The following is a 20,926-nucleotide window of genomic DNA, read 5'->3' as shown; positions in this document are numbered from 1 at the left end:
CCCGCAAAGCGTGCACGTGCAGGGAAGGGAGGCCATGGAACGGCCCTGCAACCCCAATGTCACAGGACCAGACCCAAAAAGCCCCACCAAAACCCAGCCAGCACCACCGGCGGGGAAGGCTGCCCCCAAACGACACAAGTATGGATATGGTATTACACTTACCATTGCTGCTCTCACAGAATGGGGAAGACATAGGGTCCAGACATGTGAGCACAGACATATCCTGCTAATTTTGGTCATGTGGGTCTTATAAAGGAGTGCTAGCTGTTCAGAGAGTGGGAGAATTGCAAAACACGAACTGGAGAGAATGGAACGGCTGCACATCCCATCTATGGCTGATACTAATGCCGCCAGGCCTATATTAAAAATCAACACCAGAGTGTCTGTATATGAATTGATCAAACCATATTGCCCCGTGTACCATCGCGCAGGTCCTCTGGTCCACACGGGTCCCTACGCTAACTCCACACCGTGTCGGTCAGCGACCGCCAACCCCGCAAAGCGTGCACGTGCAGGGAAGGGAGGCCATGGAACGGCCCTGCAACCCCAATGTCACAGGACCAGACCCAAAAAGCCCCACCAAAACCCAGCCAGCACCACCGGCGGGGAAGGCTGCCCCCAAACGACACAAGTATGGATATGGTATTACACTTACCATTGCTGCTCTCACAGAATGGGGAAGACATAGGGTCCAGACATGTGAGCACAGACATATCCTGCTAATTTTGGTCATGTGGGTCTTATAAAGGAGTGCTAGCTGTTCAGAGAGTGGGAGAATTGCAAAACACGAACTGGAGAGAATGGAACGGCTGCACATCCCATCTATGGCTGATACTAATGCCGCCAGGCCTATATTAAAAATCAACACCAGAGTGTCTGTATATGAATTGATCAAACCATATTGCCCCGTGTACCACCGCGCAGGTCCTCTGGTCCACTAGGCACTAGTATCAGCCATAGGTGTGAGGTGCAGCACTCTGTTTCTTCCCTGAACCGCATTTTGCTTCTCTCTTTTCTCCGTGTTTTTGCACTCCTCCTGGTGAGACCCACATGACCGCAATTAGCAGGAGACACCTGAGTGCACATGGTTTTAATCCCTCCTGTTTTTTCCCATTCTGTTTGCTGCAGCTATGGTGAGCGCAATACCTCATCCAGACTTGTGCTGTTTGGGGGCGACCTTCTCCGCCGGCGGTGCTGGCCGGGTTCTGGTGTGGTGTTTTTGGGTCTGGTCCTGTGACATGGGGGTCGCAGGGCCGTCCCATGGCCCCCGTTCCCTGACTGTGCACGCCTGCGGGGTTGGTGGCCATTGACTGGCACGGTGTGGACTTAGTGTAGGGACCCATGTGTATCAGATACCGGCACGAGGTACATGGGGCAGTATGGCTTGATCAATTCATACACAAAATTCTGATGTGTTTTTTAATTTTGCCTAGGGGCACTAGTATCAGCCATAGGTGTGAGGTGCAGCACTCTGTTTCTTCCCTGAACCGCATTTTGCTTCTCTCTTTTCTCCGTGTTTTTGCACTCCTCCTGGTGAGACCCACATGACCGCAATTAGCAGGAGACACCTGAGTGCACATGGTTTTAATCCCTCCTGTTTTTTCCCATTCTGTTTGCTGCAGCTATGGTGAGCGCAATACCTCATCCAGACTTGTGCTGTTTGGGGGCGACCTTCTCCGCCGGCGGTGCTGGCCGGGTTCTGGTGTGGTGTTTTTGGGTCTGGTCCTGTGACATGGGGGTCGCAGGGCCGTCCCATGGCCCCCGTTCCCTGACTGTGCACGCCTGCGGGGTTGGTGGCCATTGACTGGCACGGTGTGGACTTAGTGTAGGGACCCATGTGTATCAGATACCGGCACGAGGTACATGGGGCAGTATGGCTTGATCAATTCATACACAAAATTCTGATGTGTTTTTTAATTTTGCCTAGGGGCACTAGTATCAGCCATAGGTGTGAGGTGCAGCACTCTATTTCTTCCCTGAACCGCATAACTACTATAATACTGCCCCTATATACAAGAATATAACTACTATAATACTGCTCCTACATACAGGAATACAACTACTATAATACTGCTCCTATATACAATACTATATCTACTATAATACTGCCCTCTATATACAGGACTAGTATAATCCTATCTCCTATATACAAGTCTATTGGTGGCAGCTGCAGACCCCAACAGAATGATGCTACCATGTGAGGTGTGCAAGGCCTGGCCCGTCATCAAGTCCCTGGACAAACAGTAGCCATTTGGTGCCCCCCTTGATGTGGGTCGGTGGTCCAGCACCTGTTTGGTGCAGACAGGTGCTTTGCAGCCGCAGCAGCAGGAAGTACAATCATGTGTCAGCTCGGTGGAGGGGAGTGGAGCAGGCTGCACCCTAACTTACACTACACCCGATGATCAGGGTGGATAATACCGGCGTGGTGAGCCAGCATCGCCCTGTCATTACACCAGTGCACATAACCTGCTGTGCAGCCTCTTATTATCCTTTATCTAACTCCGCCGGCGTCACGAGAGCGCTGCTCTGGGAGATCCTTCATATTCACACAGATCTATTACACATAGAAAGGGTGGAGACCAAGATGGCTGCTCCTGCAGCATCATCACAGTAATAATACAGGAACACAGGGGGTCCGAGAATGTACTGATCTCAGAAAGCTGTGAGAAGGCTTTCCCTGCAGCGCCACCACAGGAGATATTAGGCATTACACATGGTCCACTCAGTTGTCTGTGCAATGCAGGACAGGACGGGTCCTCCCAAGTGAGAGACACTCTTTGTAACAATTCTCCAGTCTGGCCTTGAGATCAGAATCCCGATTTAGAAAATCCCCCCTCTGATTTAAAGGAACAGAAAAAAAAAATGATTCTAAAAAGGGCTACAGTATTGCATTTATAATGCAAATTAAAAGGGGTATCCAAAATTTGAAAAAGCACAGCCACTTTCTTGCAAAAACAGCGCCACCCCTATCCTCAGGTTGTTAGCGGTATTACAATTTAGCTCCTTCATTTCAATGGAACTAAGCTGCAATACCACACCCAAACTGAGGACAAGTGTGGTGCTGTTTATGGAAAATAGCAGCCATGTTTACCCAAGCCTGGACAACCATATGTTTCCGGGTTTTTCTTCAACAGTACGAACGCTATTTCATATGACCATAACGGTTCTCTGTTTTGAATGTAAAAAAAAGCCATAACAATATGGGGTGGGGGCGCAAGGATTTAAGGGGTTAAAGGAAAAAAAATAGCCTAAAAATAACCATATGCCCGTGCACCAACTGTTCGCAGCCAGGAAAGCGAGAGAGAGCGGTGACAGATCGTGTAGGTGGGACTGAGTGCTGCCTTCGGCTGGCTTTGTTTTAGCCCCTTAAACAGCGGCGCGCCTGGCGTGGACGCTCCTAATGAGGAGCTTGTTAACTCATTATAAATGGGCCGCGGAGAAGCCCGACGCTTTCTGCGTGGACCCGAAGCAGAGGTGCGCGCTTGTTAGTCAGACAATGATGAAACGCGTGGGGACAGACAAGGTCGCCGGTCGCCGAAACAATACGACCTGTCAGGAATAAATTGCTCTGGCTGTTACAGGAACCTTTAAGGTAATTTGTTTTCCCTGGAAGACGGGGGGAAGGTATGGGCCGTCACCCGGGGTGATGTGTCAGGTACTGAAACGCGCCCTGTAGGGTCAAAGGCACCCGTGTGAGGAATTCTGGTGAGATCATTTGCGTTCTTCAAGGTTTTCCATAGTCATTCCGTCTCCGGAACATAGTAGGTATCAAAGTGGAGACTTATGGACACTAAGGGGAGATATATGGATTTACAGCCACAGTAAGTAAGTATGTACCCCCACCACCACCGCAGGCAGTGCCCATAGGTCCATAATCAATCACAGGGGCAGGTTGCTTGCGGAGGATAAATAATATCCCATTCTTCTAGAAGACCTAAACCTTCACAACGCATTTCAAGAGCAAACTGGTCATTACATTTATAGTGTCGGGCAGACTTGCTGAAATGTTCAGGTTCGGCAATGTTCTCTGAGCCTAGACCCTGAGCATTTGACTCCTGGCAGCTGGAGAAGTTGGATACCACCCTAGGGAGTTCAGGCCATGGGCTGTATCCATGTTTTCCTGGCAGTCCTAGGATGGCATCCAACTTCTTCAGCCACTGGGAGCCAAAAGCTGAGGGTCTAGGTTCAGAGAACATTGCCGAACCTGAACATTTCAGCAAGTTCGACCAACACTTCTCTCCATGTTTGCGTGGGTTTCCTCCGGGTACTCCGGTTTCCTCCCACACAAAATCATACAGATAGGTGAAGCGCTGCGGAATCTGTGTGCGCTATACAAATAATAATAAAAAAAAACACTACGGGTGAAATGACCAGTTTGCGTTTGAAACATTGTGAAGGTTTATGTCTTCGAGAAGAATGGGATATCATTTGTCCTCCGCAAGCAAGTCCGCTCCACACTATTCATATGACATCATCAGTTATGTGAACTTCCTCCCCGTACAGTCCACTCTCGGAAAACATTGTGTTATCAGAGAGTTTCAGTCTTTCCCAGATCTTCTCCCACTTTTTTCCCCCTCAAAGTTAAGAAATCAAAAGAACAGTAAAGAGTATGGCAAAGTTCTGAACGGTGCTATGAGGGTCTTCATGGATTGGATGGCCACACAGGTCACCATGTCAGATGGAGAGATGTCGATGTGAAAAGTGGAAACACGTTGTAGAGCCAAAAATGACATAAAAGGAAATAGTCTGTAAGTAACAGAAAAAGTTTATGAGACAGAAAAGAACTGGTCCTGGAAATTCCAAAAGCTCTTCAAGATACTGGTATTACACAGACAACCCACTGATATGAATGGTCAATGTGCAATTCTTCTTTTCTCCTGCGGGAGTGCTGTAGAGAAGCTGAACACTTGCTATTGGGTTTTATCACAGAACATCAGCTTAGTACCAAAGGGTGCACCTTTAAGGACTCTTTCTAAACAATCCCATCTTCTTGTGGCCTAGAAGCCAGTACTATCACAGTGCCGTTTCAGGATTGTCACAGTCCGTGGGCGTTGATGTGTATTTTTACACAGGTGGGATAGCGGAAGTTGCTCCACTCCTTCTCCGCTCCTATTAGGGCTCCGGTTCGCAGGTGTTGGGGGGAGGAGGGGGAGATGCGGCTGCAGTGTGACATGTAAGAGTATCTACAACACATTTATATCTAATGGCGTCTTACCAGAAAACTTTGCCTTCTCATCGCGTCAAGAACACATGCAGATTCCCACCCAACCGCTGAATTAATTTGACGCCCCCATGCCGATGAATCACTATCCTGCTCAAAATAACAGAAAAAAAGGCTTATTTATAGACAGCACGCTTCACGGCATGATGGCGCTGGCCATCTCTGGGTGCGCTTGGCCCAGGATAGACCACAAAGGGGTCACTCAGCTTTCCCAAACCACCGAAGGACCATTCTGATACCTATATAGTGATTCCCCTGCATATCTAAAGGAGTCTGGGTGACAACCAACATCATAGGGACTGTCACCCAACTTTTCCAGATGCAAAGCCCTCTAAAGCTGGACTCCTCTTACTTGCAGCCTGAATGTCGAAACGTCGGGAAAGCTGGGGGACTACTCCTAGATGACCATAATATGAAGCAATAAGAAGATGATTTTTACCAGAACTGCAAGGCCCAGCATGACAAGCACAACAACTCCCCAGTTACTGTCGTGCCTCAGCTGCTGCAGAACATCCTGCCCGGCCTCGGAGAGACACACAGCTTCTCCTTGTCCGCAGTCCGTGGCTCATTTTCTGCCGTCACAAAATCCTTAAGGTCAAAGAAGACGAACGGCTCCTATGAATAATTTAGGAACATGGAGGGGGCGGTGGTGCTCAGCCGCTCTATACAGATGTTAATTACCAAAAATGAGAAATTAGCAGCGGTGGCCCCTGTGCTGTAATAAGGTTAGTGCCGCGGCTCATGCCAGGTAGACAGACTTGGCACCCAGCAGGGAGACGGCCCGCTGATGTCACCTAATAGAGGGGACAAGATGTTACCGGGCGGCTGACGAAATCTTGTCAGCAGCTGCTCTCGACACGGGGAGCTGGCAGGTAAGGACGCCAAAAACCAGCACGCCGAGGGCACCGAGCCTGCAACACTTAAAGGGCAATGCCAACCCTGGTGCTAAACGCGTAATGTTTGATCAGTGATACAATGGCCACAGCTTTCCTGGATTTTCAAATATGTAATGGTGTATACCAGATGTGACGTTCAGGATTCTGGAAAAGTAAAACTAAAGGCTACTGGTGCATTTCTGACAAGGTCCTGGACTCTATAATGGAATAGTTGATGAGTCCTCAGCGCGGACAGTCACAGTAATGGCTGGCGGATAATCTGCTCACTGTTAGCTGATAGCTGCCAGGCCGTGTCATGGAAATATGTGATGGGGCCAGACTGGCGTCGCATGAAGGCCGCTGCAAGAACCTTCCAAGTAGCTAACCACTACTTAGGGAATCCTGCCAATCTGTGCCCATGGCAGCCATTCCTTCACTATACACAGATCCATGTCAGCCATGTTTCTGGGAAAGCTGGGTGACAACAGAAAAGCCCTCAGCTCCAGCGACTTTCCCGGACTATCAATGTTATGCAGCAACACTGGGACTGTATAGGAGTAGTATAACTAGGTATATTTACCATTCAGGAGTCTGGGAAAGCTGGATAATAAACCATATGAGAGCTGTAACAATGACATAAGCCAAGGAAAAGGAAAACCCTTGTGACAGAGTTTGGTTAATCCAGTGGGCAGATGGCGGAGCCCATGCCTACTTCCAGTAGACGTCATGTTGGGAGACTTCTGGTTACTAAAGTCGTGTTAAGATAAAAATGAAAATACGTTTCCACCCAGCATTTCCCAACCTCTCCACAACCCCATGGGAACATTCCCTAACATGACCTATGTCCTCAAGTTTCTGTTGCACACAACATTGTGTTACACAAAAATAAAATTTTGTGTCACCGAATTTTATTTTTTTGTGGGGGTTTTGTGGGGGATTTATTAGACCCCGCCCCCTTTTTCATGCTCAAATTCACTAAAAGGTGCACACTTCTTAGCGAATCTGGCCAGCCGTGCGCCCAACCTTCCAGCAGGTGTAGATTTGGATCGTGATTTACACCTGCGAGCAGGCATGAATCATGATAAATGAGGTGCAGGGGGAGGCCATGCCTCCTCCCTGCTTTGCCATGCCCCCTTCACGCCCGTCGGGCGAAAGGGGGATACGGCAGGCGTACGCCAAGGAGAAGGGGCGAATCTGCACCTTCTCCCTGGTGTACGTACCTGCCGTAAGTTTCATAAATGTCCCCCTATGTGTCAGATTTTTTATTTTTTTTTGACAACTTATGTACCCATATAAAATCATATGGTGGCACAATTTCATTTTTTGGAAGGTTGTGACCATATTAATAAATTTTATACTTCCTTACTTTAAAATGTATTGTTAATAGTAAATCATGAAAACAATTCTCACACAACACTTTTTGTGGAAAAAATAATATAGTGTAGGGGTACGTTCACACTTACCAGATCCGCAGCGGATTTCTCACCTGGTCCCTGCTCCAGCTTGCTTCGGGGCTTCCGGTGTCTTCACATCCCGCTCAGCCAGTCAATGCGCTGCGGCGGGGCAACGCACTGATTGGCTGAGCGGGACGTGCCGAGAACCCCGAAAGCAAGCCGGAGCGGGGATCAGGTGATGTATAGGAGAAATCTGCTGCGGATCTGGTATGTGTGAACGTACCCTAAGGGTATTTTGTCTGACATAATAGTATTTTGTAACCTGTAATGGTATTATGCGCCACTTCATAGTATTTCTTATCACAGAACACTATTTTGTGAAAGGAAATAGCATTTTGTGACAGAGGACTGTGACACAATCTTATTGTAAGGCAGGGTAAACATGCTTTTGTGCAATCTGTTTAATGTATAAGTTTTATAGAAAAAAAAAAAAAAAAACAAATGGATTCGTTCTTCCTTTCATTTCTATTATTAAAAGAAAACGGGTTGAAACGGATGTATTTTTTTTAACGGACACAAAAGTAGTGTTGACTGCGTCACTTCCTAGAGTGGAGAGCGGCAGCAGCGGAGAAGCGCGCTCTCCCATAGACACTCTATGGCACCCTGCCGCAAATTACGCTTGATTTACTCAGTGTGAACATAACCTAAGTGTTCTTGGTTTAAGGGTTGTGTTTTTAATTTTTGCTAATTTTTAAGAAGTCACAAAATTCCACTCAACTCAGTAGGTGGCGGCGTAAAAATCGCACACAAAAAAGTGCACCGACAATAATTAAAAATATTTGTGCAGGGAAACAATAAGATTAATTTTGCAGAAATGAAACTAACAAAAAGGAGAAAGTGCAAGGGGTAAAAAAAGTCACAACTTAGAAAGCCCCCCCCCCCCATAGTATTGTGTGACACCTAAAAGTTCACTGACTACTACTTTGTAACACCTCTATAAGGAAGAAGCCACACTTAGTCTATAGGAGAAGCACTGAAAAGCACTGCTGGGAATGGCAAGTTGCGCCCCCTCTAGGAACTCAGAGTGAAGTGCAGTCTGAAGGCTCATTTTCAATATGCTCCCGATAAAACATAGTCAATAAGGTTACCCAGAATCCTTTGCACGTTACATTATACAGCCGCTGCCATGTTTTTAGCCTGTGTGAGTGTATGAATCACCACAAGCATGGCTGATAGTGACTAAGTCCTAGAAATAATTAATACAAAGTCATCTTACAAAAGAAGCAGGGTGTGTTTGAGAGTCTGCGGGGCTACACCCCGTGAGGCAAGCAGTAAACAAACAGATTACAACAGGGGCCTAACAGATCCTTACACACCTGTACTTTTCCCTGCTCTGGTGACTAAACAAAAAAAATTAATCTAAAAAATCCCTTTAATCCAGAATCCCACAGTCCAGATACTCGCTTAGTCTGGATCTTGATGTGCATGAAGGCTGCTCTCACAATCCACTTTTCTATGACCAGAAGCGGCGGCCATCTTGTCAGGGCTGCTAGAATTTTCACTCAAGGCCTGATTTCCATTGTAGTAGCCCGATTCCTGAAGAGGTGGCAGCCATATTGTCTCTTTCGCTGACAAATATTGATTGTTCATCTCTTGTTAGGCGAATGTTAAAAGTCACCAGACTGTATCCCGAGTATTGACAGACCCTGACGACTAAAACATTCGTCCCATTAATTAAGACGCCAAGGTCAGAGAGTGCCCGTAACCGTCGACCGACTTGTTGAGCACTCCCCGCCAGACGTCAATAAAGTGCAGCTACAGAAAGATGGCCGACGGACGGAGACTAATTTCAATAAGTGGCAGACGTACGTGGGCTGGTCGATAGCCCACGATAGTCAACGTCTCTTCTACCTGCGAGGATAATAAGAAAGGAAATATACCATCAAATAATCCCTATGAATAGTTTTTTCCTAAACTATTCAAAGTCCTGCTTAAGAGACGGACACATGGGTGCGTACGCGTCCCTCACATGACCATAAAAAAACAAAGACGACTTCCCCTGACTCCCTAACTCTTTAATAACTTGATACTGTAATACCCCTTTAAGACTTAATATTGCTTGACAACACAGGGTGCAGCTCCTTGGTGACAACCATAGACTACTACACGGTTAAGAAGATCCGATATTTATGTGTATGTACAGTATATTCATATGGGCTCCAATAACTCTAGGATGGTCCCTAGGTATAAAAGAAAATGGAGGCCTTAACCCCAAACAGTCAAAACAATGGTGTATATCAACCAATCAGGTCATTGCTTTCATTTTCACAAACATGAAATCTGCAGTCTGACTGGTTGCCATGGCTACTCTCTGCAATAGGTTATATATAAGACAATGTTACCCATAGCAACCAATGGGATCACTGCTTTCATTTCAACAATGCAGGCTATGAGATCAGAACAGCCATCTGATTGGTTGCCATGGCTTCAGTTTTATATAGGAGGTCATGTTACCCACGGCAACCAATCTAAGCTAAGCTCTGGATTCTGATTGGTTGTTGTAGGTCACTTAAAGGGATAATTAGTCCCAGATTTTTCATTGTATATAATAATTTATTGGAGACAAGTGACCTAAAAACTAATAATAAATATTATATACCATAATATTCCTCAGCTTTTCCAGAACCCTGAATGGCAAGTCTGCCTAGTCACACAGTGATTTATTCATTGTCCCTGAGGAGCTGCAGATCCCATCGAAATTTTACAAAGCTAGATGATGATATCACAAGGGTTTCCCCCAGCTTTCTGAGTCTCCTGTATGGTAATCCAAGCGCCATATTGGTTGTCACCCAGCTTTCTAAGTCTACTGTATGGTAAACCAAGCGCCATATTGGTTGTCACCCAGCTTTCTAAGTCTACTGTATGGTAAACCAAGCTCCATATTGGTTGTCACCCAGCTTTCTAAGTCTACTGTATGGTAAACCAACCTCCATATTGGCTGTCACCCAGCTTTCCGAGTCTACTGTATGGTAAACCAAGCTCCATATTGGCTGTCACCCAGCTTTCTGAGTCTCCTGTATGGTAAACTAAGCACCATATTGGTTGTCACCCAGCTTTCTTAATCTCCTTTATGGTAAACCAAGCTCCATATTGGTTGTCACCCAGCTTTTCGAGTCTCCTGTATGGCAAACTAAGCGCCAAATGGGTTGTCACCCAGCTTTCTGAGTCTACTGTATGGTAAACCAAGTTCCATAATGCTTGTCACCCAGCTTTCTGAGTCTCCTGTAGGGGTAAACCAAGAGCCATATTGGTTGTTACCCAGCTTTCCCAGTGACAGATATAACTCAGGACCGATAGCCAGGAACGATAGCTTTCCATTAGCCAATCGAATCCCATGGTGAGACACAATTACTTCTTATTAGTAGTGGGTGCCGTGACCCAGATAGAGGAGATCCGAGAGAAAAGAGAAAAACTCGCGGGGAGGCAATTATTTCAGGGACAATTAATATAATGAAGCCTATGGTATTGTATGGTGCCCGCGCCCGCTCCTGCAGGATTAGCTATGCCTGTAGCTAGCCTGAAGGCCGGGGCTTAATAAAAGGCTGCAGTCACCGCTTTCCTCCTCAGTGGGACTGACTTTCCACTTTCACCGGCCAAAAATAGATCTCTCCCTTCTGCTGCTCATTTCAGGGAGGTGTAAAGCCATCACAAGGGCCCCGCATCACCCACATCCATAGATTAGTATGACAGCAAAGAAGAGAGCTCTGGTCTCAGACACCAAAGTTACCTGTACTGATCCATTCTGTATTATACCCCAGAGCTGCACTCGCTATTCTGCTGTTGGGGTCACTGTGTACATACATTACATTACTGATCCTGAGTGGCATCCTGTATTATACTCCAGAGCTGCACTCACTATTCTGCTGGTAGGATCACTGTGTACATACATTACTTATCCTGTACTGATCCTGAGTGGCATCCTGTAATATACTCCAGAGCTGCACTCACTATTCTGCTGGTGGGGTCAATGTGTACATACATTACATTACTGATCCTGAGTTACATCCTGTATTATACTCCAGAGCTGCACTCACTATTCTGCTGGTAGGATCACTGTGTACATACATTACTTATCCTGTACTGATCCTGAGTTACATCTTGTAATATACTCCAGAGCTGCACTCACTATTCTGCTGGTGGGGTCAATGTGTACATACATTACATTACTGATCCTGAGTTACATCCTGTATTATACTCCAGAGCTGCACTCACTATTCTGCTGGTGGGGTCACTGTGTACATACATTACATTACTGATCCTGAGTTACATCCTGTATTATACTCCAGAGCTGCGCTCACTATTCTGCTGGTGAGGTCACTGTGTACACCCATTACATTACTGATCGCATACAGATCGCGCATTACAGTCTGTATCATACTGCGCAGCTGCATTCATCAGTCTGCAGGCTTCAGAGCTGAAATTTCCTCAAATTCCTGTGTATGTATTGTGCAGTCATCTGATTCACACTGCATTACAAAAACAGGTAAATTTGTTATCACTTTCTACTGACAACTAGGAGAATTGTGAATACAGCTCTGAAGGATGTGATAAGTAATGTAATGTACATACACAGTGACCCCACCAGCAGAATAGTGAGTGCAGCTCTGGAATATAATACAGCATATAACCCAGGATCAGTAATGTAATGCATGTACACAGTGACCCCACCAGCAGAATAGTGAGTGCAGCTCTGGAATATAATACAGGATGTAACTCAGGATCAGTAATGTATGTACACAGTGACCCCACCAGCAGAATAGTGAGCGCAGCTCTGGGGTATAATACAGGATGGAACTCAGGATCAGTAATGTAATGAATGTACATAGTGACCCCAACAGCAGAATAGTGAGTACAGCTGTGAAGTATAATACAGGATGTACAGTAACTCAGGATCAGTAATGTAATGTAATGTATGTACAGTGACCCCACCAGCAGTGCAGCTCTGGAGTATAATACAGGATGGAACTCATATATATAGAAAAAAAAAAGGGAAATTTGGCAGCACATCTATGACTCTGTTCACACTGCAGGTTGCACGCTGCTTGTGGCTTAAGTACAGACAAAAAACAGAAGGTGCAACAGCAACGGACAGGTGCAAGGGCTTACCGTATATACTCCTCCTAGCGTACACACGGTAAACACCCGCTCTATAGATATTAAAATATAAAAAACATTTTTTTGAAAAAGTGAGGATCTTAGCAAACTACTTGATCAAACAGAGTGTACCATGTCGCCACGTTAAGGTGTCCACACTAGCAATGGCCTCTCCTGGGCTAAATAAGCCTACAACTGGGCAGATAGGAGCCAAATGATCTCTTTTATAGTAGCCTTGGGACATGGGTGGAGTGCAAGCCAACAGGAGGTAGCCACACCCCCCACATTCAACAGAAAATATATAGTTGCACGTCTGGTAATTTACAATTATTCACCATCCAAAGACTTGATACAGATCTGATTATGGATTTAAGAAATGTTACTTTGGTCAGGATTGTGTGTGTGTATGTGTATATATATATATATAATTTTTTAATTTTATTTTTTTATATATAATTTTGACCCACTTTCCAATGTTATTCTGACAGCAGCCATTTCCGACTGTAATAACCTAACTGGCTGTGGAGACATCGCCACCCAATAGCAATATCTCTAGGCAACAATATCCAGAGAATATGACCTTCGGGAAACTGTATCTTGGTAACCGAGAAGGGTCCCAGAGGAGATTGCCCCCACCACCACCCCCTGGTGCTCTGCTTCTGCTTCACGTTCAAAAAGATCCTAAAAGTATAAAGAATATGGACCTTACAGGGGAGCGAAGGTTATCTACCTGCCCCAGCACCTTCCTAAGGTCCTTTCTATACGACCACCCTTTGAGAAATGTGAGGGTCAGGTTTAGGATGTTACAACACAGCACCACCAGTGGCTAAAAGGAAATACGACCACAAATTTAAAGGTGTTGTTAAGTTTACAAAAAACATTCCCATATGCACCAATATGAAATTCTCTGCTCATGGCCCTCATCTCTTTAAAGAGTTATATAGAGACTATAAAGAGTGTCTCTCACCCTGGAGGACCTGTCCTGTCCTAAACATTGTTTAAATGTGTAATGTTTTCTATCACCTGCGGGGGTGCTAAAGGGAAAGTAAACACTTACCGTCAGCTCATCGCTAAGAGTCACAAAGTACCCTTCTAACACATACATATCTATATATACTCTCTAACACATACATATCTATATATACTCTCTATCTGCGGAGGTAGATCACACATACATGGAGGTGAATAAAAACACACGGCTGTACTCCAGTGAGGTGGATTTGATGGGAGGGCAGATGGGAAGAGAGGTCTGGATTGGCTCCTTGCCCCATATCAGTAAAAAGGTGTCCCTGTATACAGACAATTTAAAAATTGCAAGGTAGCATCATTAGACCAAAGAGCCTTGTTATGTTATATGGAGAAGTTAAGTGTCCTAATCCAAGTCTAATACAACCATAAATATACACGCCCCCCATAGCCCTCCACATCACACATACTCACCATATATAAAAGTCCGGGTATATAGACGATGTACAGATTGTAAGGTGCCATCATCAGACCATTGAGCCTTGTAATGTTATATCAATCTCCATGATGGAAAAGTTAAGTGTCCTAATCCAAGTCTAATACAACCATAAATATACACCCCCCCCCCCCCCATTGCCCTTCACATCACAGATGCTCACCATATATAGAAGTACCGGTATATAGACGATGTACAGATTGTAAGGTGCCATCATCAGACCAATGAGGCTTGTAATGTTCCGGAGAAGGTAAGTGTCCATATCGGAGTCTAACCAAACCATAAATATACACCCCCCCATAGCCCTCCGCACCACAGATGCCCACCATATATAGGAATCCTGGTATATAGACGACGTACAGTATATATAAGATTGTAAGGTGCCATCATCAGACCAATGAGCCCTGTAATGTTCCATCAGTCTCCACGATGGAGAAGGTAAGTGTCCATATCGGAGTCTAACCCAAACATAAATATACACGCCCCCCATAACACTCGGCACCACAGACGCTCGCCATATCTTAAAATCTCAGGATATTACCCGTATAATTATCTCGCAATTGTGCCCAGGAATCCCCAACCTATAAGATGTAATTATATGAGTCAACACATCAGGTTTTTTTTTTCTTTCTCCTAAGTCTTCGTCGACGTGTTCTGATTAGAAAATAAAATTAAACACCTAATTGGCACTCGGCGTCACCGGCAGCAGTCACAGTCACCATGTTAACAGTAATGACGGGGTATCGCAGACCTAATTGCAAATTTGTATTTTTTTTTCTCTCTCTATTAATTATGAGCACAGTGAATCCTTTTCATCAACAATGCCAGGTTGCGTTTTCCCAGGGGCGATCGCTCTGCACCCATGGGTGTTCGGCTCGACTGAGAACCTCAGACTGGGAATTTGGGAGCTTAGAGTTAACCCTTGCAGCAGTCAGCGTCAGACCGGACAATATTCAGAATATCTCAGGTTGAATGAAACGGGGTGGGGTGGAGCTCGTAGCGACTAGCGTGTGGGGTGGCAATTAACACGTTGTGTAAGAGTTCACACAGCTAAGGGCCCTTTTCCACAAGACGATTATCGTTCAGATAATCGTTAACGATAAACGATCTCAAACGACTGCTATTCCGCACGACCTGAAATCGTTCACCCAATTACACGGAACGATGATCGTTACCTATGATCATTCTTGCGGTCATCTTGTTGTCACTATTGCGTTTGTCACTACTGCCGACAACCGAACGACATCTTATTCAATGCGAACGATTTGCGAACGAGCAACGATAAAAATAGTCTCATTAAGCGATTAAAGATTTCTCGTTCGTCGTTTAATCGTTAACTGCTATTCAACTGAACAATTACCGCTTCATTCCGATTTAACGATTATCTGAACGATAATCGTCCCGTGGAATAAGGCCCTATGCTGTAAAAATTATTAGTTTTGGACTGATAGGGAGAGCCCAATGCTCGATCACCCCTTTCCGGCAGATTATAGGGACTACTGGTACCGGTCAATCGCATATAGTTTTACTTGTAGTGATGTCATCAGAGCAGTATGGTGATGTCATAGATCACCATACTGAAGGTTCGGCCCATAGGCAGCTGTGGATGTAGATTATAGGGTCTTACGACATGGGTTGATAATGAATAGTATTTAACTTGTAGTGACATCATCAGATCTCTGTAGTGATGTCACAGACCCTTCTCCATGAGGCGCACAGAACTAGCATCATATAAAGTTGCCACAGATGGAAAGGGGCAATTTTCTAGCACTATACCCCGCTTCTAACAAGACCATATTATGGGGCCTTCTGACACGGGGCAACCTTGTGTGGCATTTTACTTCTAGTGATGTCATCAAAGCTGTGTGATGTCACAGAGTCTTACCAAAGAGCTCAAGGGATTATTTCGCCATTGCCCCTTTCTAACAGATGTAGATTACATGTTTGCCTAAGAGAAGATGACTGCTCCCTTCTGACATGGTTCAAGTGTGTATAGTATAATATAGTGTAGTATAGTATAGTGTTGTACATAGTACAGTATAGTACAGTGTTGTGCATAGTGTAGTGTGGTGTATAGTATTGTGTATAGTGTGGTTTACAGTATAGTATAGTGTTGTGTGTAGTGTTGTGTATAATATAGTGTTGTATATAGTATAGTATGGTGTATTGTATAGTGTTGTGTGTAGTGTGGTGTATAGTATAGTATAGTATAGTGTTGTGTATAGTATGGTGTATACTGTAATATGGTGTATAGTATAGTGTTGTGATGTGATGTCATAGATCCTTACCCAGGGACTTATTTAATTGGCACCATACAGAATTATTACTGATTTTCAGGCAGTGCCCTAACAGCAGCAGATTATCGGGCCTAGGAGAAGCGAGCTACTTCCTTCAGACTGTGTGATGACGTATAATGTTTAAAGTGTATCTGTTGTTTTAAAAAACGTTTGAAATGTCATAGAGACACATCATAGAGACACGTCATAGAGACCAGTCATAGGTTTTGATCAGTCCGGGTCTCAGTGTTCACAGATGTAACGATCAGGGCAACGAGCCGGAAGAAGACGCGCTGCAGCACAGTCCATTCCTGCTCTGACTTTGAAAAAAAGAGTCAATCAGAACTTTTGACAGGTCTATGACAGGTCTCTATGACAGGTCTAAAGTTTTTTTTTTTTAAACGACAGGTACACCTTAAAGCGGTTCTCCAGTGTTAGAAAAGTTTCAAAACCCCACATAAGCTGGAGACAAGAGAGTGGTGCTGTCTCTGCAAGAAAGTGGCCATGTTTTACTAATGCTGGATAACCCCTTTAACTTGTGGTGACGTCATCAAACTTTTCTGCTGATGTCAAAAATCCTCCTTTAAAAAGGGTAGGTCACTTTGTGAACTACCCCTTTAAGAGCTTTTAGGACATAATCACTGAGCCTTGGTCAGGTCTGTCAGCGATCGGCAGACCTGACAACCACCCAGCTCTTCAAGGGAGGCCGATTTGGGGAACCAACTATTGTCATGTTACCTAACGAGGGCTCGAGAATACAGCGGCTGCCTATGGATACGCTAAGAGTTCATTAACGCGGGTCGATAACTGGTGCATCTATGGTAACAAAGCGTTTCCAGAATGTTTATGAGGATGGGAAATTAGATTGTAAGCCCCCGGGGACGGCACTGATGTGAGTATATTATGAGGTCTGGGTGTGTGAGAGCGATGCCGCCTGGTCATGCAAGGGTTAACGGGAACAACCTAAGGAGCCCATCAAACTGGTATTCCATGATATGTGTGTATATCGACCCGCCGAGCGGAATATTGACCCTTCTCTCGTTTCCCAAGGTCCTTTAATACGGGGAAGGGGGGGGGGGGCGGGCGTAATCCTTGTCAACAAGCTCCGTCCTTGGTTGTTTATGACTCGGTTCCATTAGGATGCTGAAGCTGCAAGGGATGCTGGGATGTGAAGGAATGCTGGGAACAGGAAAAAAGGAAGTTTCCCAGTGCTGACACGTGATTGATTTAAAGGCAATTTCTACAATGGGATTACAGAGAAGACGAAATCACTTAGCTGTAAATAAGTAAAAAAAAAAAGTGCGCCCGTGGCCGGAGAAGGCAGCACTTATAAAAGGTAATATAGAAGCCATTACTGAACCGCCGACTCTTACCAACCATAGGCGGGATGAAGCAGAGCCGCAGGTTTTAAAGAAACAGGTGATTATTTTTCTACAGCTAATGTTGGCAACATACGTAGCGTCTAAAGGGGTCCTCCAACAACTGTCTTAGACTCTACATTTTATCCATCTTTTCAGGAAGTCTTAAAGAGCTTGGGTGCTCTACAATTCTAGAAAGTAAAGGCGGTGGGCCTAAGCTCAAAGAATTCATCAAAGCTATCATCCTACATCATGGACTTCCCCTTTAAGCAGCAACCTTACCAAGCGGTGATAAGCCTTTTAAAGGGAAATTACTCCAATATATTTGTTAGGTTCCCACCTGCTCAGTTATGATGGGACATGGCAGAGATCTTCTAGAAAACCTCTCCAGGTAAAAGCCCCCCTTTACAGGTCTCTCCTGGAGAGATGTACGCTACATAGACGACATTTTTTTCTGGCAGATCAGACCAGACTCTCTCCTATGGGCTCCTGTATAGCAAGTTCAAGTAGAAACATATAGGAAATGTGGCGAATGGTGTGCAAACAGAATTTATGACCCTCAACCAGAAGAAACCTCCATCAATCACCCCTGAAGTTGTATATGTGACAAAGCGGCTTGTGACCTTTCCCACATAAACTAGATAGCAGGCGTGGGGCTGAAAGCAGAAGAATATGGCTTCACATAAATTACCTGGAATAAGTCATATACCAGGGACAGGATCTCTTGATCTTTGCGCTGCCATGTACGAGACCCAGCTAGTTCTGTAGTAGCCTCATGTTTGTAAGAAGAGCCCCCATAGAGTAGTCCCATGTCTGTAAGAAGAGCCCCCATAGAGAAGCCCCATGTCTGTAAGAGGAGCCCCCATAGAGAAGCCCCATGTCTATAAGAGCCCCCATAGAGTAGTCCCATGTCTGTAAGAGGAGCCCCCATAGAGTAGTCCCATGTCTGTAAGAGGAGCCCCCATAGAGTAGTCCCATGTCTGTAAGAGGAGCCCCCATAGAGTAGTCCCATGTCTGTAAGAAGAGCCCCCATAGAGAAGCCCCATGTCTATAAAAGCCCCCATAGAGAAGCCCCATGTCTGTAAGAGGAGCCCCCATAGAGAAGCCCCATGTCTATAAGAGCCCCCATAGAGTAGTCCCATGTCTGTAAGAGGAGCCCCCATAGAGTAGTCCCATGTCTGTAAGAGTAGCCCCCATAGAGTAGCCCCATGTCTGTAAGAGGAGCCCCCATAGAGTAGTCCCATGTCTGTAAGAGGAGCCCCCATAGAGTAGTCCCGTGTCTGTAAGAGGAGCCTCCATAGAGTAGTCCCGTGTCTGTAAGAGTAGCCCCCATAGAGTAGTCCCGTGTCTGTACGAGGAGCCCCCATAGAGAAGCCCCATGTCTATAAGAGCCCCCATAGAGTAGTCCCATGTCTGTAAGAAGAGCCCCCATAGAGTGATAGGCACAGTCACTATGACATAATACATGCCGGATGATGACATTATTGCTGGATCATAATAGCCAGATTACTGATTAGTTGTGAAGCCTGAGCCCTGGGATCCTGGGGTCACATCCCGCAGAGGTCACATCTGTATGGAGTCTATACCCTCTCCCTGTGCTTCCTCCCACACTCCAGAGACAGAGCAAGAGGTCAATTTAGATTGTGAGCCTCAATGGAGCGAAAGAGAGAGGGAAACAGAGAGAGAGAGACAGAGAGAGAAAGAGAGAGAGAGAGAGACATACAGTAGTGAAGAGATAAACAAAGAAAAAGAGAGAGAAAGAAACATAACATACACAGAAGACAGAAAGCTAGATAAGACCAATGATAGGTAGAATACATGGTTTAGATACATAGATTAGATACAGATAGACAGCTATAAGGCAGGTCGATGAGACAGATAGATAGATAGATAGATAGATAGATAGATAGATAGATAGATAGATAGGAGATAGATAGATAGGAGATAGATAGATAGATAGATAGATAGATAGATAGATAGATAGATAGGAGATAGATAGGAGATAGATAGATAGAAGATAGATAGATAGATAGATAGATAGATAGATAGATAGATAGATAGATAGATAGATAGATAGATGTAGCGGTCCTGATGTCCGTTCAGCACTCACCTCCCATCCTGGCTCCATTAGTGTCGCACACTCAGCACTGTGCACCAATACAATTTACACTCATAGTAATAAGAACAGAACTATACAGCGCAGTATAAGATGACACAGACGGGAGAACCCGGGGCACCATGGGACCCGCCGCATAGAGTGGCAGCTAATAGTGACACGGGCCTGACCCTGCGGCTAAAGTCCTCCATTGTCAATAGAGCTAAGTACACACCATACAACAACAGCCCAGGAGCAGCCCCCCTGACTACTGACCCCCTCACACATCCCCCCGCCATGCACATGGTACGGATAAGAAGAGTCACTACGACCCCTACATACCACCCCCTGACCCTGCATAGAAAGTAAGTGCCCCCCTATAGGAACCAATCACACAGGGCCTCTATGGTGGGATTATAACCCACCACCGCTGGGGATGATCATTGCAACGTCCAGATGTCAACGTAAACACAGCGGTGGTGCTGACCCCCCCCCCCCCCCCCCCCCCCCTTATTTATACACCCTTCACTCACCAGCCTGCACTTAAAGGGGCACAAGCGGTGATTCGGAGGGATAAGTAAGTGCCCCCCTCCTAGTAGGGTAAGTATGGCAGCGCTCCACCTGACCTATATTTACTTGGCACATGGGCAGGGAGGGGGGCACTGATTTTCGACATTAACCCCTGCAGGGCTGGAGAGGCCTACAGACATCCCACCCCCACCCCCCTAGGAGGAGAGGCAGAGCCCCTCCATGTGTCCAGAAAGTAAACAGAAGGTGCACTACTCACCACAGAGGAGCTCCCTTGCTGCTGTCCCCCGGCTCCTGAGGGCTTCTCCCCTCCCTTGTCCTCCTGGAGGGGAGTCTCAGGATCTTCTGCTTCCCACCCCCCCCCAAAAATCACCAGTAGTTCAGCTGGCAGCCCCCCCCGGTCCTGAGCCGCCTGCTTCCTCCCGTGCTCTCCCCCACCACCCTCTGCTACAATCTAACAATTTTCACCCAGCAAAAAAAAAAAAAAAAAAAAAAAAAAGCTATACTGTATGTGCTGCTGCACTGACACCGAGCGCGATGACAGGCAATGACGGAAGCCAATC

At 45.7% G+C, this 20,926-nt stretch overlaps 1 protein-coding gene across 5 annotated transcripts in view; it reads right to left on the bottom strand.

Moving 5' to 3' along the window:
- MEF2D (myocyte enhancer factor 2D) overlaps positions 1–20,713 on the bottom strand; it is a 144,961-nt gene extending 124,248 nt beyond the window's left edge. For 4 of the 5 annotated variants that reach the window (XM_069950688.1, XM_069950693.1, XM_069950692.1 and 1 more), the window contains exon 1: positions 20,623–20,713. The gene's annotated coding sequence lies outside the window, so the exon portion shown is untranslated. Of the gene's footprint in view, positions 1–19,850; positions 19,870–20,622 lie in introns of those variants that run through there. The other variant, XM_069950690.1, reaches the window with a different exon arrangement.
- Between the last annotated feature and the right edge of the window lie 213 nt (positions 20,714–20,926).

Source organism: Dendropsophus ebraccatus, chromosome 13 (assembly GCF_027789765.1).
Source record: "Dendropsophus ebraccatus isolate aDenEbr1 chromosome 13, aDenEbr1.pat, whole genome shotgun sequence".
Classification (NCBI taxonomy): Eukaryota; Metazoa; Chordata; class Amphibia; order Anura; family Hylidae; genus Dendropsophus; species Dendropsophus ebraccatus.
This window is presented reverse-complemented; position numbering and strand designations above follow the sequence as displayed.